The sequence below is a fragment of the Oncorhynchus keta genome, chromosome 4 (genome assembly GCF_023373465.1).
Source record: "Oncorhynchus keta strain PuntledgeMale-10-30-2019 chromosome 4, Oket_V2, whole genome shotgun sequence".
In the NCBI taxonomy this organism is placed as follows: Eukaryota; Metazoa; Chordata; class Actinopteri; order Salmoniformes; family Salmonidae; genus Oncorhynchus; species Oncorhynchus keta.
The window spans coordinates 25996447-26013284 of NC_068424.1; positions in this window are offsets into that span (position 1 = coordinate 25996447).

Here is a 16838-nt window from a genome sequence, read left to right on the forward strand (position 1 = left end):
AGTTTCCCTGGTTTGTCTCCCTGACTATAGTATTTATTTCGGGCAAATCGTATAGAACCCATAGCTTTATAAGTAAGAAGTGTATTAAGCTAGTGTCCCCATCCCCTTGTTTCTTATGTCTTTCTTCTAATTGGAAGATTTCTCTCTCAATCGTATCTTGTTTTTGTACAGTCGTGGCCAAAAGGTTTGAGAATGACACAAACCCTAATTTTCCCAAAGCTTGCTGTTTCAGTGTCTTTAGATATTTTTGTCAGATGTTACTGTGGAATACTGAAGTATAATTACAAGCATTTCATAACTGTCAAAGGCTTTTATTGACAATTACGTGAAGTTGATGCAAAGAGTCAATATTTGCAGTGCTGACCCTTCCTTTTCAAGACCTCTGCAATCCACCCTGGCATGCTGTCAATTAACTTCTGGGCCACATCCTGACTGATGGCAGTCCATTCTTGCATAATCAATACTTGGAGTTTGTCAGAATTTGTGGGTTTTTGTTTGTCCACCCGCCTCTTGAGGATTGACCACAAGTTCTCAATGGGATTAAGGTCTGGGGAGTTTCCTTGCCATGGACCCAAAATATAGATGTTTTGGTCCCCAAGCCACTTAGTTATCACTTTTGCCTTATGGCAAGGTGCTGCATCATGCTGGAAAAGGCATTGTTCTTCACCAAACTGTTCCTGGATTTTTGGGAGAAGCTGTTATTCGAACTCAATCAGCATGATCTCCAGCCTTGTCCTCGTCAACACTCACACCTGTGTTAACGAGAGAATCACTGACATGATGTCAGCTGGTCCTTTTGTGGCAGGGCTGAAATGCAGTGGAAATGTTTTTTTGGGATTCAGTTCATTTGCATGGCAAAGAGGGACTTTGCAATTCATCTGATCACGCTTCATAACATTCTGGAGTATATGCAAATTGCCATCATACAAACTAAGGCAGCAGACTTTGTGAAAATTAATATTTGTGTCATTCTCAAAACTTTTGGCCACGACTGTATACTTACTTTTTGGAGCAGAGATGAATAGGCTATGATTTGACCCCTAAAATAAGCCTTAACACTCTCCCATAAAAGGCTTGGGCTAATTCCTTCTGTGGAGTTAATTTCCGAAAACGTAAGTTCCGCTTTAATAACCTTTTGAAAACAAGTTTCTCCAAGAAGAGAAGTGTTTGTCCTTCACCTGTACGTATCAGGTTGTCAATCTTAACGTTTTAGGGACACTGGACTATGATCTGAGATGGTGGTGTCATTAATAATACAGTTTTCTACCTGATGAGCTTAAGGTCTGAGTGATGAGAAACAAATATATCCTAGATTAAGTGTCATGAGGATTTGAAAATAAACCATCATCTTTTGTTGTTGGGTTTAACTTTCTCCAAATATCATTAAACCCCTGTTCTTCACAGTGAAATTGAACTGCTCTAGACATGATTAATATGGGACCACCTGGCCGTGACTTGTCCAAATGTGGAGATAATGTGCAAGTTAAGTCACCTCCAACTACACAATGTGTATTTGAATGCTTAGCAATCTCTAAGAAACATATATCAAGGAATTGTGGGGAATCATCATTTGGTGCATACATATTAGCAAAAGTACAATGTATGCCAAATAATAGGCACTGAATAATAACAAACCGACCCTCTGAATCAGTTACCTTCATTTTCAATGTAAAAGACAACCTCTTATTAACCAGTATACAAACACCATTTAGTTTTGAGGAGGAGTGAGAGGAGAAAAAGTCTGACCTACCCATTCCCGTTGAACCTTTTTTGTGCTCCTCGTTTGATAAGTGGGTCTCCTTTATTTATCTAGTCAGTTAAAAACAAATGATTATTTATTTACAATGACGGCCTACCAAAAGGCAAAAGGCCTCCTGCAGGGACCCTCTGGGGATGGGATTAAAATAAATCATCAAATTAAAATATAGGACAAAACACACATCACAACAAGAGAAACACCACTACATAAAGAGAGACCTAAAGACAACAACATAGCATGGCAGAAACACATGATAACAGGATGGTAGCAACACAACATGACAACAACAACAACATTTTTTTTTTAGACCAGAGGAAAGAGTGCCTCCTACTGGCCCTCCAACACCACTTCCAGCAGCATCTGGTCTCCCATCCAGCAACTGACCAGGACCAACCCTGCTTAGCTTCAGAAACAAGCCAGCAGTGGTATGCTGGGTGGGATGCTGCTGGCATACCACCCTGAGCAGGGCTAGAGGCTCTACAGTAAAATAAGACAATGATAACTAACCAGAACAGCAATGGACAAGGCATATTGACATTAGGGAGAGGCATGCGTAGCCAAGTGATCATAGGGGTCCAGTGAGCAGATAAGCTGGCTGGAGACACGGAGATTCAGACAGCTAGCGGGCCAGGGATAGCAAGCTAGCAGAAGGGCCTTAGAGGGATATCGCGACGGAAGAAGTCTGTTGTAGCCTCCTTGTGCGGCTCCGTCGGCAGATCAGCAGTGATGGATTAGTAGGGTTCCATGTAGTAAAGGCGCCCAGTCCAATTGGCAAAATAGGTATAGTGGCCCAAGAAATTGGCCGATGAACCTTTTCAGCTAACAGTCCGAGATGCTCTAGACAGCTAGCGGGCCGCGGCAAGCAGGCTAGCAGATGGGCATTCAGGGGACATCGTGACGGAGGGGCCTGTTGGATAAAGAACCCTCAGGCAGATTACGTTGGTAGTCCAGTCGTGATGGATTTACAGGGCTTTGTGTAGTAAAAGGGGTCCAGGCCAATTGGCAAAATAGGTATTGTAGCCCAAGGAGTGGCTGATGGACCTCTCCAGCTAGCCAGGAGATGGGCGTAGCATGGGCTAGCTCCAGGCTAATTGGTGCTTGCTTCAGGACAGGGATGTTAGCCAGGAGTAGCCACTCGGATTGCAGCTAGCTAGCTGCGATGATCCAGGTGAAAAGGTTCAGAGCTTGCGAAAGGAATCCAGGTATATGGAGAGAAAATAATTTCGATATGCTTTGGTTTGAATCGCGTTGTGCAAACTGGCGAGAGATTTCCGAGCTAGAGGTTAGCTGATGACCGCTAGCAGTGGTTAGCTGACTACTAGTAAGTAGCTAGTTAGCTGGCTATCTTCTGTTGGGAGATTCTGGTTCAAAAGTTTTAAAAAGATACTTTAGAAAATAGCAGATTTATACCACATTGGGTGAGGCGGGTTGAGGCGGGGATAATCTCCCTCGATCTGGGGCTCCACGCAAGATCTCACCCCGTGGGGTCAAAATGATCACAAGAACGGTGAGCAAAAATCCCAGAACCACACGGGGGTGAATGACCTGCAGAGAGCTGGGACCAAAGTAACAAAGCCTACCATCAGTAACACACTACGCCGCCAGGGACTCAAATCCTGCAGTGCCAGACGTGTCCCCCTGCTTAAAGCCAGTACATGTCCAGGCCCGTCTGAAGTTTGCTAGAGAGCATTTGGATGATCCAGAAGAAGATTGGGAGAATGTCATATGGTCAGATGAAACCAAAATATAACTTTTTGGTAAAAACTCAACTCGTCGTGTTTGGAGGATAAAAATGCTGAGTTGCATCCAAAGAACACCATACCTACTGTGAAGCATTGGGGTGGAAACATCATGCTTTGGGGCTGTTTTACACGACTGATCCGTGGAAAGGAAAGAATGAATGGGGCCATGTATCGTGAGATTTTGAGTGAAAACCTCCTTCCATCAGCAAGGGCATTGAAGATGAAACGTGGCTGGGTCATTCCGCATGACAATGATCCCAAACACACCGCCCGGGCATCAAAGGAGTGGCTTCGTAAGAAGCATTTTTTTTTCTCTTAACACATGATATTGTCTCATCGCTACAACTCCAGTACAGGCTCAGGAGAGACGAAGGTTGAAAGTCACACGTCCTCCGATACACAACCCAACCAAGCCACACTGCTTCTTAACACAGCGCGTATCCAACCCGGAAGCCAGCCGCAACAATGTGTCAGAGGAAACACTGCGCACCTGGCAACCTTGGTTAGCGTGCACTGCAGCTGGCCCGCCACAGGAGTCACTGGTGCGCGATGAGACAAGGATATCCCTACCGGCCAAACCCTCCCTAACCCGGACGACGCTTGGCCATTTGTGCATCGCCCGACGGACCTCCCGGTCGCGGCCGGTTACGACAGACCCTGGGCGCGAACCCCACAGACTCTGGTGGCACAGCTGGCGCTGCGGTACCACTGCGACACCCAGGAGGCCTGTAAGAAGCATTTTAAGGTCCTGGAGTGGCCTAGCCAGTCTCCAGATCTCAACCCCATAGAAAATCTTTGGAGGGAGTTGAAAGTCCGTGTTGCCCAGCAACAGCCCCAAAACATCACTGCTCTAGAGGAGATCTGCATGGAGGAATGGGCCAAAATACCAGCAACAGTGTGTGAAAACCTTGTGGAGACTTACAGAAAACATTTGACCTCTGTCATTGCCAACAAAGGGTATATAACAAAGCATTGAGATAAACGTTTGTTATTGACCAAATACTTATTTTCCACCATAATTTGCAAATAAATTCATAAAAAATCCTACAATGTGATTTTCTGGATTTTCTTTTCTCATTTTGTCTGTCATAGTTGAAGTGTACCTATGATGAAAATTGCAGGCCTCTCTCACCTTTTTAAGTGGGAGAACTTGCACTATTGGTGGCTGACTAAATACTTTTTTGCCCTACTGTATATACACGGGACACAACAGGACGAGGACAAAAAGACATCTGACTGCTACGCCGTCTTGGATAAGCTTAAACAGTAAGGGTTAAATGCTGGAAATTAAATGTATTCCTAAAGTATTGTCTAAATCAATAAAGGATCAGCTCACTTTAGGCTAATATGTTCAGTAACCTACACTTGGGTAGCCTATATGTAATTGCCATAAAACAAAGTAAAAAAATATAGCCTACTAAGAGAGAAAGTGGGAATGAGAAAAACAGGCTATTCTGTTTTTTCCAGATTAAATAATTACTTTATCATCCCGACAAACTGTAGGTCAAACATGGATTAATTAGTCCAGCAGTAAGGTCCCAATTATGAGCATAAATCCAGGTAGATTCAAGTCCTTAAAAAGAAATGGTCGCTTCAGTCGTCAATGTGCTTCTACACCTGCATTGCTTGCTGTTTGGGGTTTTAGGCTGGGTTTCGGTACAGTACTTTTAGATATCAGCTGATGTAAAAAGGGCTATATAAATACATTTGATTTTATTTAAATGTGGGCTGAACAATGTTGTGCGGTCGATTTTGGCTACTTCTTGGGTCTTGAGTCCTTCTGTCTCTCACTCCTTCAGGGCCCAACAATTTGCCACAGATTTTTTCGGACCCCATCCTCGGGTCTGGAGGGTGGTGTAATCCCAAATGGAGCACAGGTAGGACTTGGCATCAGAATCAGAGGGAATGTCAGAGAGTATGAGATGTTTCTGGCTGCAAATTCTCTCTTGATCCTGTTGTAATCTTTTCTCTTCCGCAAGAGCTTTGCGGAATAGTCACTGAAGATACATATGCGCTTGTCCTTGTGGAATACTTCTACCTTGGTTCTCGACAGCTGCAGTATCTCCTGTTTCGTTTCGAAGTTGAGAAGGCGCACGATGATAGCGTAATCCCATGTGTCCTTCGCTCCGGGCCTGCTCTGGGCTGCAGGGGCGATTCTGTGATCCCTCTCCATGACCAAAGTTGAAGCAGCATCGATTTCCAAGACCTCCCTCAGCATCTTGTCCACAAGTGTAGACATTATTATTGCCAGCAGCATACCACCCTTCATAGCACTGCTGGCTTTCTTTTGAAGCTAAGCAGGGTTGGTCCTGGTCAGTCCCAGGATGGGAGACCAGATGCTGCTGGAAGTGGTGTTGGAGAACCAGTAGGAGGCACTCTTTCCTCTGGTCTAAAAAATGTCCCAATGACCCTGGCCAGTGATTGGGGACACTGCCCTGTGTAGGGTGCTGTCTTTCGGATGGGATGTTAAACAGGTGTCCTGACTCTCTGATGTCATCAAAGATCCCATGGCACTTATCGTAAGAGTAGGGGTGTTAACCCTGGTGTCCTGGCTAAATTCCCAATCTGGCCATCAAACCATTATGGTCACCGAATAATCCCCAGTTTACAATTGGCTCATTCATCCCCCTCCTCTCCACTGTAACTATTCCCCAGGTCATTGCTGAGAATGTGTTCTCAGTCAACTTACCTGGTAAAATAATGGATAAATAAATTCACTAATGTGAATATTATTACGACGCGAAAGGTTTTACAACAAGTCTCCCTTATTTTGTAATTCCTCTACCTGACCCATCATGTAGTTAATAGCTTGATCTTGTTGTATTAGCTTTTCGTCATGTTCCTCATTTTTCTTTCAATGTGGGTCATCCGTTTATAATTTTTTCTCTAGAGTAGCCTTCATGCCTTCGATAGAGGTTTGCATTTTGCCGAGTGAGGTGGCTGTTTCTCATTGAAATAACTTCAGTTCTGCCATGAGAGAGGAACCTCTGCCATCTCTGTCTCTGTTTTGAGTGTGATGGCAGCCTCTACCACCTCGTGGAGTTGGGCTCGGTGAGCGCCTTAAACACGGGGAAAACAGCAGAGTATCTTCCCTTTGATGCCGTCTTTCACTTGAATACTTATCCTGACTCATTGTCCATCTGATTTAGAAGGTCAAATGTGTACTTTTAACTCGTGAAGTTCAATTTAGGCCAAAATTGTCACAGAGCTTGTTCAGCACACATCTTTTCCCCAGAATTCCATGCAGGATCCTCCTTTGGTGCCTTATTTCAAACAGGACGCATGTTTTGGAATATTTGTATTCTGTACAGGCTTCCTTCTTTTCACTCTGTCATTTAGGTTAGTATTGTGGACGGACTACAATGTTGTTGATCCATCCTCAGTTTTCTCCTATCACAGCTATTAAACTCTGTAACTGTTTTAAAGTCACCATTGGCACCATGGTTAAATCACTGAGTGATTTCTTTCCTCTCCAGCAACTGAGTTCAGAAGGACGCCGGTATCTTTGATGTGACTGGGTTTATTGATATACCATCCAAAGTGTAATACCTTTACCATGCTCAAAGAGATATTCATTGTCTGCTTGTTTTACCTATCTGCCAATAGGTGCCCTTCTTTGCAAGGCATTTTAAAACCTCCCTGGTCGTTAAGGAAATGTTTATTCCTGAATGTATTTAGGCATGCCAACAGGGTTGAATACTTATTGACTCAGATTTTAAATTTTTCAGTAATTGGTAAAGAATTCTAAAAACATAATTCCACTTTGACATTATTGGGTATTGTGTGTATGCTAGTGACACACAATCAAGATTGAATTAATTTTAAATTCAGTATGTAACACAACAAAATGTGGAAAAAGTCCAGGTGTGTGAATACTTGCTGAAGGCGCTATATGTGAGTACAACAATGAGTCAGTCATCTGATACTGAACTACACAACTGGGCAAGGGAGTCCTCATGACACATGCTTCACAACATGACAATAAAGATGTATAAAGAGGATGTATATACTTTGAACGTATGTTTTTCTTATGTTCTCTTTATGTATACCCTGCAAACAATAATGAGTCGTTAGGACGTCCACATGATATCAGGAAATGCCTCCTAAAGTTGTCAGGACGTTGTGTCATGGTCCCAGGGATGTCCCTGAGGATGTTTTTAGGTCATTCTTGGGACATGGTGTGATGGTCCCTGAAGGTTTTGTCAAGTTCCCGGTTTGTCCCATGGACGTCCCCACAGACTTTCTTGGGACGATGTGTCATGGTCCTGATGACACAATATCCCAAGAACAAACTGGGAACTAGAAAAAGGTCCCCCCCAGGGAACTAGTCAAATGAAAGTCCTGAGAATATCCTAAAAAGGTCCTGACACGGTCCTCAGTGACATCCTGGGAACTTACAGGGAACAACACAAAGGTCCCCCAGATCACAATCACGTGAGATCCTAAGGACTATTAAAATGAAAGTCCAGAGAACATCCTTAAAGCTCCCGACATGGTCCTCTGTGACGTCCTAGGAACTTACATGGAACAAGACAAAGGTCCCCCAGAGAACGTTCACATTACATTCTTAGAACATTCTCAGTTCTTGTAACCTTGCATCCTTAAAAATGAACAGAAAGACATAACGTATTGAAAATAGGCCAACAGATTACGGCTAATGATAGACTAGCTAAAATCAACAAAGAGATATCATTCTAACATTGTCTTAAATATTTACGAATATACAGTACAAGTCAAAAGTTTGGACACACCTACTCATTCAAGGGTCTTCTTTATTTTACTATTTTCCATTGTAGAATAATAGTGAAGACATCAAAACTATGAAATAACACATATGGAATTATGTAGTAACCAAAAAAGTGTTAAACAAATCAAAATAGATTTTAGATTTTAGATTTTTCAAAGTAGCCAAGCTTTACCTTGATGACCTATTTGCCTAGAGAGGTTTCAGCTATACTCTTCGTGGCTGTTTATTTACCACCACAGACGGATGCTGGCACTAAGACCGCACTCAGTTAGCTGTTTTAGGAAATAAGCAAACAGGAAACCGCTCACAAAGAGGCGGCACTCCTAGTGGCCGTAGACTTTAATGCAGGGAAACTTAAATCAGTTCTATCTCATTTCTATCAACATGTTAGATGTGCAACCAGAGGGAAAAAAATTCTAGATCACCTGTACTCCACACACAGAGACGCGTACAAAGCTCTCCCTCGCACTCCATTTGGTAAATCCGACCACAATTCTATCCTTCTAATTCCTCCTTACAAGCAAAAATTAAAGCAGGAAGCACCAGTGACTCAGTCTATAAAAAAAGTTGTCAGTTGAAGCATGCTAAACTACAGGACTGTTTTGCTATCGCAGACTGGAACATGTTCCGGGATTCTTCCGATGGCATTGAGGAGTACACCACATCAGTCACTGGCTTTATCAATAAGTGCATTGAGGACGTCGTCCCCACACGGACTGTACGTACATACCCCAACCAGAAGCCATGGATTACAGGCAACATTCGCACTGAGCTAAAGGGTAGAGTTGCCGCTTTCAAGGGAAGCACAGCCGCAAGCTGCCCAGTGACACGAGCCTACCAGACAAACTAAATCACTTCTATGCTCGCTTTGAGGCAAGCAACACTGAGGCATGCATGAGAGCATCAGCTGTCCTGGATGACTGTGTGATCACACTCTCCGTAGCCGACGTGAGTAAGACCTTTAAACAGGTCAACAGGTCAACAAATCTGCGGTGCCAGACGGATTACCAGGATCTGTGCTCCGGACATGTGCTGACCAACTGGCAGGTGTCTTCACTGACATTTTCAACATGTCCCTGATTGAGTCTGTAATACCAACATATTTCAAGCAGACCACCATAGTCCCTGTGCCCAAGAACACAAAGGTAACCTTCCTAAATGACTACAGACCCTTAGCACTCACGTCCATAGCCACTTTGCATACTGCCCAAACAGATCCACAGATGATGCAATCTCTATTGCACTCCACACTGCCCTTTCCCACCTGGACAATAGGAACACCTACGTGAGAATGCTGTTCATTGACTAGAGCTCATCTTTCAACACCATAGTACCCTCAAAGCTCATCACTAAGCTAAGGATCCTGGGACTAAACACCTCCCTCTGTAACTGGATCCTGGACTTCCTGACGGGCCGCCCCCAGGTGGTGATGGTAGGTAGCAACACATCTGCCACACTGATCCTCAACACTGGAGCCCCTCATGGGTGCATGCTCAGTCCCCTCCTGTGCTCCCTGTTCATCCACGACTGCATCGCCAGGAACGACTCCAACACCATGATTAAGTTTGCAACAGTGGTAGGCCTGATCACCGACAATGACGAGACAGCCTATAGAGAGGAGGTCAGAGACCTGGCCGGGTGATGCCAGAATAACAACCTATCCCTCAACGTAACCAAGACAAAGGAGATGATTCTGGACTACAGGAAAAGGAGGACCAAGCATGCCTCCATTCTCATCAACAGGGCTGTAGTGGAGCAGGTTGAGAGCTTCAAGTTCCTTGATGTCCACATCACCAACAAACTAGAATGGTCCAAACACACCAAGACAGTCGTGAAGAGGGCACGGCTATTCCCCCTCAGGAAACAAGCATTTTTTGGCATGGGTCCTCAGTTCCTCAAAAGGTTCTACAGCTGCAACATCGAGAGCATCCTGACTGGTTGCATCACTGCCTGGTACGGCAATTGCTCGGCCTCCGACCGCGAGGCACTACAGAGGGTAGTGCGTACGGCCCAGTACATCACTGGGGCTAAGCTGCTTGCTATCCAGTACCTCTACACCAGGCAGTGTCAGAGGAAGGCCCTAAAAATTGTCAAAGACCCCAGTCACCCCAGTCATAGACTGTTTTCTCTACTACCACATGGCAAGCATTACCGGAGTGCCAAGTCTAGGACAAAAAGGCTTCTCAACAGTTTTTACCCCCAAGCCAAAAGACTCCTGAACAGGTAATCAAATGGCGACTCTGACTATTTGCATTGTGTGCCACCCCAACCCCGCTTTTACGCTGCTGCTACTCTCTGTTTATCATATATGCTTTAACTATACATTCATGTACATACTACCTCAATTGGCCCAACCAACCAGTGCCCCCGCACATTGGCTAACCGGGCTATCTGCATTGTGTCCCGCCACCTACCACCCGCCAACCCCTCTTTTACGCTATTGCTACTCTCTGTTTATCATATATGCATAGTCACTTTAACCATATTTACATGTACATATTACCTCAATCAGCCTGACTAACCGGTGCCTGTATATAGCCTCGCTACTGTTATAGCCTCGCTACTGTAAATAGCCTCGCTACGGTTATTTTTCACTGTCTTTTTACTATTGTTTTCATTTCTTTACTTACATATTGTTCAGCATTTAACTGTAAGGTCTACTACACCTGTTGTATTCGGCGCACGTGACAAGTAAACTTTGATTTGATAGCTTTGCACACTCTTGGCATTCTCACAACCAGCTTCATGAGGAATGCTTTTCCAACAGTCTTGAAGGAGTTCCCACATATGCTGAGCACGTGTTGGCTGCTTTTCCCTCAACTCATCTCAAACCATTTCAATTGGATTGAGGTTGGGTGATTGTGGAGGTCAGGTCATCTGATGCAGCACACCATCACTCTCCTTCTTTGTAAAATAGCCCTCACATAGCCTGGAGGTATGTTTTGGGTCATTGTCCTGTTGAAAAACAAATTATAGTCCCGCTAACATTTCGACCTAAAAGAAAGCCAGGACCTCAGCTGGACATGACTGGAAAGTACAGCCCCCTTCATCTTTCCCAGATGTTTTTCTCCTTTTCAGTTATTGGTTCGCTGGTGTCTAACATCAACAGGTATGGAGCTAAGAAGCAAGCAGGCAAGAAAGAGGCATGGAAGCCCATTTCCATCCAACACCATAGTACCCTCCTGGTGAAGGTAGGAAACAACACCTCAACTTCGCTGATCCTCAACACAGGGGCCCCACAAGGGTGTGTGCTCAGCCCCCTCCTGTACTCCCTGTTCACCCATGATTGTGTGGCCAAGCATGCCTCCAACTCAATAATCAAGTTTGCAGACCACTCAACAGTAGTAGGCCTGATTACCAATAATGATGAGACAGCCTACAGGTAGGAGGTGAGGGCCCTGGCGGAGTGGTGCCAGGTCCATCATCCATCATCCATAAGGCGAGGTCAGTGCAGGGGCATCAAAGCTGGGACCGAGAGACTGAAAAACAGCTTCTATCTCAAGGCCATCAGACTGTAAAATAGGTGTATGTGACCAATAAAAGTTTATTTATTAGATGGGGCTTGTGAAGTTGAAAAAAGCGATATTATTGCCATATTAAACTGGAATCTTCACAGGGAAGTCATTGTCACAGGGGCAGCCCCTGAAATAGTAACAATGGCCATAAGGATGTAACCTGCATACAGTATTGAAAATTGGCCAACATTTTACTGCGAATGATAGACTAGCTAAGTTTAACAAACAGGCATCATATCATTCTAACATTGTCTTAAATATTTGAGAATATATATATACAGTATCTGCTTAGTTTCAACTTCGTGTTTTATACAAATGGTAGATTTGAAAATAAGTTTCTTGATTCAAAGCAGGGGTGTCAAACTCAGTTCCTGGAGGGTAGTGTGTCCACTGGGTTTCACTCTTCCCCTGTATTTGATTGACCAATTAAATAAATAAATAAGTTAGAAATTCCCCTCACCTGGTTGTGTCTTAATGTCTTAATTGGACACAAATGGAATTGAAATGACAAAAACCAGCAGACACCACCCTCCAGGAATTGAGTTTGACACTGCTGATTCAAAGGATCAATATGTTATATAATTCAACAATATCTCAACAGCGCTGAACATATCAAATTATGCTCAAAATTTCAAATATGCATTGGAAAATAGCATCTACATACATCATACAATTTAAAGACTTTAGAGTTGGTAGTATGTGTCTACATACTACATTGAGTGTACAAAACATTAGCAAAACCAGTTCCTACTATTGAATGACACCCGCTTTTGAACAGCCTCAATTTGTCGGGCATGGACTCTACAAGTTGTTGAAAGCATTCCACAGGGATGCTTGCCCATGTTTACTCCAATGCTTCCCACAGGTGTGTCAAGTTGGCTGGATGTCCTTTGGGTGGTGGACCATTCTTGACACACAGGAAATTGTTGAGCTTGAAAAACCCAGCAGCGTTGCAGTTCTTGACACACTCAAACCAGTGTGCCTGGCATTTACTAACATACTCCGTTCAAAGGCACTTAAATATTTTGTCTTGCCCATTCACCCTCTGAATGACACACATACACAATCCATGTCTCAAGTGTTAAAAATCCTTCTTTAACCTGTCTCCTCCCTTTTAACTACACTGATTGACGTGGATTAAACTGGTGACATCAATAAGGGATCATACTTTTCACTTGATTTCACTCGGTCAGTCTATGTCATGAAAATAGTTCATAATGTGTCGTACACTCAATGTTAAAATTACTTTGTTTTTCAGCAAAAAATGTGCAGCTACATACTTGGTTATCACAAAACAGTTGATGATGATAGCCAACGTATTTACTTCTGACAAATAATTATTGGCCAAAGGCATATATTCCCAATTCCTCTGTATCTGTTGTTCTTTAAAGGTTGAGTACGTTATCCCAACCACTTCAAATTCCGAATAAAACTATATCACATTTTTTTTAAATTAAAATTTTACCACTTTTTTCTCCCCAATGTCATGGTATCAAATTGTTAGTAGCTACTATCTTCTCTCATCGCTACATCTCCCGTACGGGCTCGGGAGAGATGAAGGTTGAAAGTCATGCGTCCTCCGATACACAACCCAACTCAACCAAGCCGCACTGCTTCTTAACACAGCGCGCATCCAACCCGGAAGCCAGCCGCACCAATGTGTCGGAGGAAACGCTGTGTACCTGGCAACCTTGGTTAGCGTGCACTGCACACGGCCCACCACAGGAGTCGCAAGTGCGCGATGAGCACAACAGCTAAAATGGCTTTGAAAAAACAAGATTTCATCTTAGATTTAAAATCAAATCAGACTTTATTTGTGACATGTGCCGAATACAACCTTATCATGAAATGCTTAACCAACAGTGCAGTTCAAGAAGAGTTAAGAAAATATTGACCAAATAAACCAAGGTAAAAAATTATAAAAAGCAACACAATAACGAGGCTATATACAGAGGATACCAGTACTGAGTCAGTGTGCGGGGGTACAGGTTAGAGTTCATTTGTACATGTAGGTAGGGGTGAAGTGACTATGCATAGATAATAAACAGCGAGTAGCAGCAGTGTACAAAACAAAAGGGGGGGAGGGGTCAATGTAATAGACCGTTGACCAATTGATGAATTTGATGAATTGTTCAGCAGTCTCTGGTACAGCTTGCTGTGCGGTAGCAGAGAAAAGAGTCTATGACTTGGGTGACTGGAGTCTGACAATTTTATGGGCTTTCCTCTGAACCCGCCTAATATATAGGTCCTGGATTGAAGGAAGCCTGGCACCAGTGATGTACTGGGCCGTACGCATTACTTTCTGTAGAGCCTTACGGTCAGATGCCGAGCAGTTGCCATACCAGGCGGTGATGCAACCACCATGCTCTCGATGTTGCAGCTGTAGAACTTTTTGAGGATCTGGGCACCCATGCCAAATCTTTTCAGTCTCCTGAGGGGGAAAGGGTTTTCTTGTGCCCTCTTCACGACTGTCTTGGTGTGTTTGGACCATTCTAGATCGTTGGTAATGTGGACACCAAGGAACTTGAAACTCTCGACCCGCTCCATTACAGCCCGATGTTATTGGGGGCCTGTTCGGCCCGCCTTTTCCTGTAGTCAGCCTGTCTCAGCCTCCAGTATTTATGCTGCAGTAGTTTGTGTCGGGGGGCTAGGGTCAGTTTGTTATATCTGGAGTACTTCTCCTGTCCTATTCGGTGTCCTGTGTGAATCTAAGTGTGCGTTCTCTAATTCTCTCCTTCTCTCTTTCTTTCTCTCTCTCGGAGGACCTGAGCCCTAGGACCATGCCCCAGGACTACCTGACATGATGACTCCTTGCTGTCCCCAGTCCACCTGGCCGTGCTGCTGCTCCAGTTTCAACTGACCTGAGCCCTAGGACCATGCCCCAGGACTACCTGACATGATGACTCCTTGCTGTCCCCAGTCCACCTGGCCGTGCTGCTGCTCCAGTTTCAACTGTTCTGCCTTATTATTATTCGACCATGCTGGTCATTTATGAACATTTTAACATCTTGGCCATGTTCTGTTATAATCTCCACCCAGCACAGCCAGAAGAGGACTGGCCGTCCCACATATGCTCTCTCTAATTCTCTCTTTCTTTCTCTCTCTCTCTCGGAGGACCTTAGCCCTAGGACGATGCCCCAGGACTACCTGACATGATGACTCCTTGCTGTCCCCAGTCCACCTGACCGTGCTGCTACTCCAGTTTCAACTGTTCTGCCTTATTATTATACGACCATGCTGGTCATTTATGAACATTTGAACATCTTGGCCATGTTCTGTTATAATCTCCACCCGGCACAGCCAGAAGAGGACTGGCCACCCCACATAGCCTGGTTCCTCTCTAGGTTTCTTCCTAGGTTTTGGCCTTTCTAGGGAGTTTTTCCTAGCCACCGTGCTTCTACACCTGCATTGCTTGCTGTTTGGGGTTTTAGGCTGGGTTTCTGTACAGCACTTTGAGATATCAGCTGATGTACGAAGGGCTATATAAATAAATTTGATTTGATTTGATTTAGTCCACGCTCAGCTCCTTTGTCTTGCTCACATTGAGGGAGAGGTTGTTGTCCTGGGAGCCACACTGCCAGTTCCCTGACTTCCTCCCTTTAGGCTGTCTCATCGTTGGCGGTGATCAGGCCTACCACTGTTGTGTCACCAGCAAACTTAATGATGGTGTTGGAGTCGTGTTTGGCCACACAGTCGCGGGTGAACAGGGAGCACAGGAGGGGACTAAGTACACACCCCTGAGGGGCCCAGGTGTTGAGGATCAGCATGGCAGATGTGTTGTTGCCTACCCTTACCACCTGGGGTGGCCTGTCAGGAAGTCCAGAATCCAGTTGCAGAGGGAGGTGTTTAGTCCCAGGGTTCTTAGCTTAGTGATGAGCTTCGTGGGCACTATGGTGTTGAACGCCGAGCTGTAGTCAATGAACAGCATTCTCACATAGGTGTTCCTTTTGTCCAGGTGGGAAAGGGCAGTGTGGTGCAGTGTGGTGCTATTGAGATTGCGTGGTGGATCTGTTGGGGCGGTATGCAAATTGGAGTGGGTCTAAGGTATCCGGGAGGATGCTGTAGACATGAGCCATGACCATCCTTTCAAAGCACTTCATGGCTACCGACATGAGTGCTACGGTGTGGTAATCATTTAGGCAGGTTACCTTCGCTTCCTTGGGCACAGGGACTATGGTGGTCTGCTTGAAGGATGTAGGTATCACAGACTCAGTCAGGGAGAGGTTGATAATGTCAGTGAAGACACTTTCCAGTTGGTCCGTGCGTGCTTTTTTTGACCTCGCTTTTGCTACCCAATTTCGTGGTATTCAATTGTTAGTAGTTACTGTCTTGTCTCATCGTTACAACTCCCGCACGGACTCAGGAGAGGCGAAGGTCGAGAGCCATGCGTCCTCCGAAACACAACCCAACCCAACCAAGCCGCACTGCTTCTTAACACAGCGCGCATCCAACTCGGAAGCCAGCTGCACCAATGTGTTGGAGGAAACACCATACTCCTAGAGACCTGGTCAGCGTGCACTGCGCACGGCCCGCCACAGGAGTCGCTAGTGCGCAATGAGACAAGGATATCCCTGCCGGCCAAACCCTCCCTAACCCGGACGACACTAGGCCAATTGTGCGCCGCCCCATGGGCCTCCCGGTTGCGGCTGGCTGCAACAGAGCCTGGGCTCAAACCCAGAGTCTCTGGTGGCACAGCTAGCGATGCAGTACCTTAGACCACTGCGCCACTCGGTAGGCCCCTGTCTGCACATGCTTTGAGTATACGTCCTGGTAATCCATCTGGCCCCGTGTCTTTGTGAAGGTTGATCTGTTTATTTAAAGGTCTTGCTCACATCAGCTACCGAAAGTGTTATCACACAGTCATCCAGAAGAGCTGGTGCTCTCGTGCATGCTTCAGTGTTGCTTGCCTCGAAGCAAGCGTAAAAGGCATTTAGCTCATGTGGTAGGCTCGCGTCACTGGGCAGATCATGTCTTTGTAGTCTGTAATAGTTCTCAAGCCCTGCCACATCCAACGAGTTTCAGAGCCGATGTATTGAATTCAATCTTAATCCTGTATGACGCTTTGCTTGTTTGAT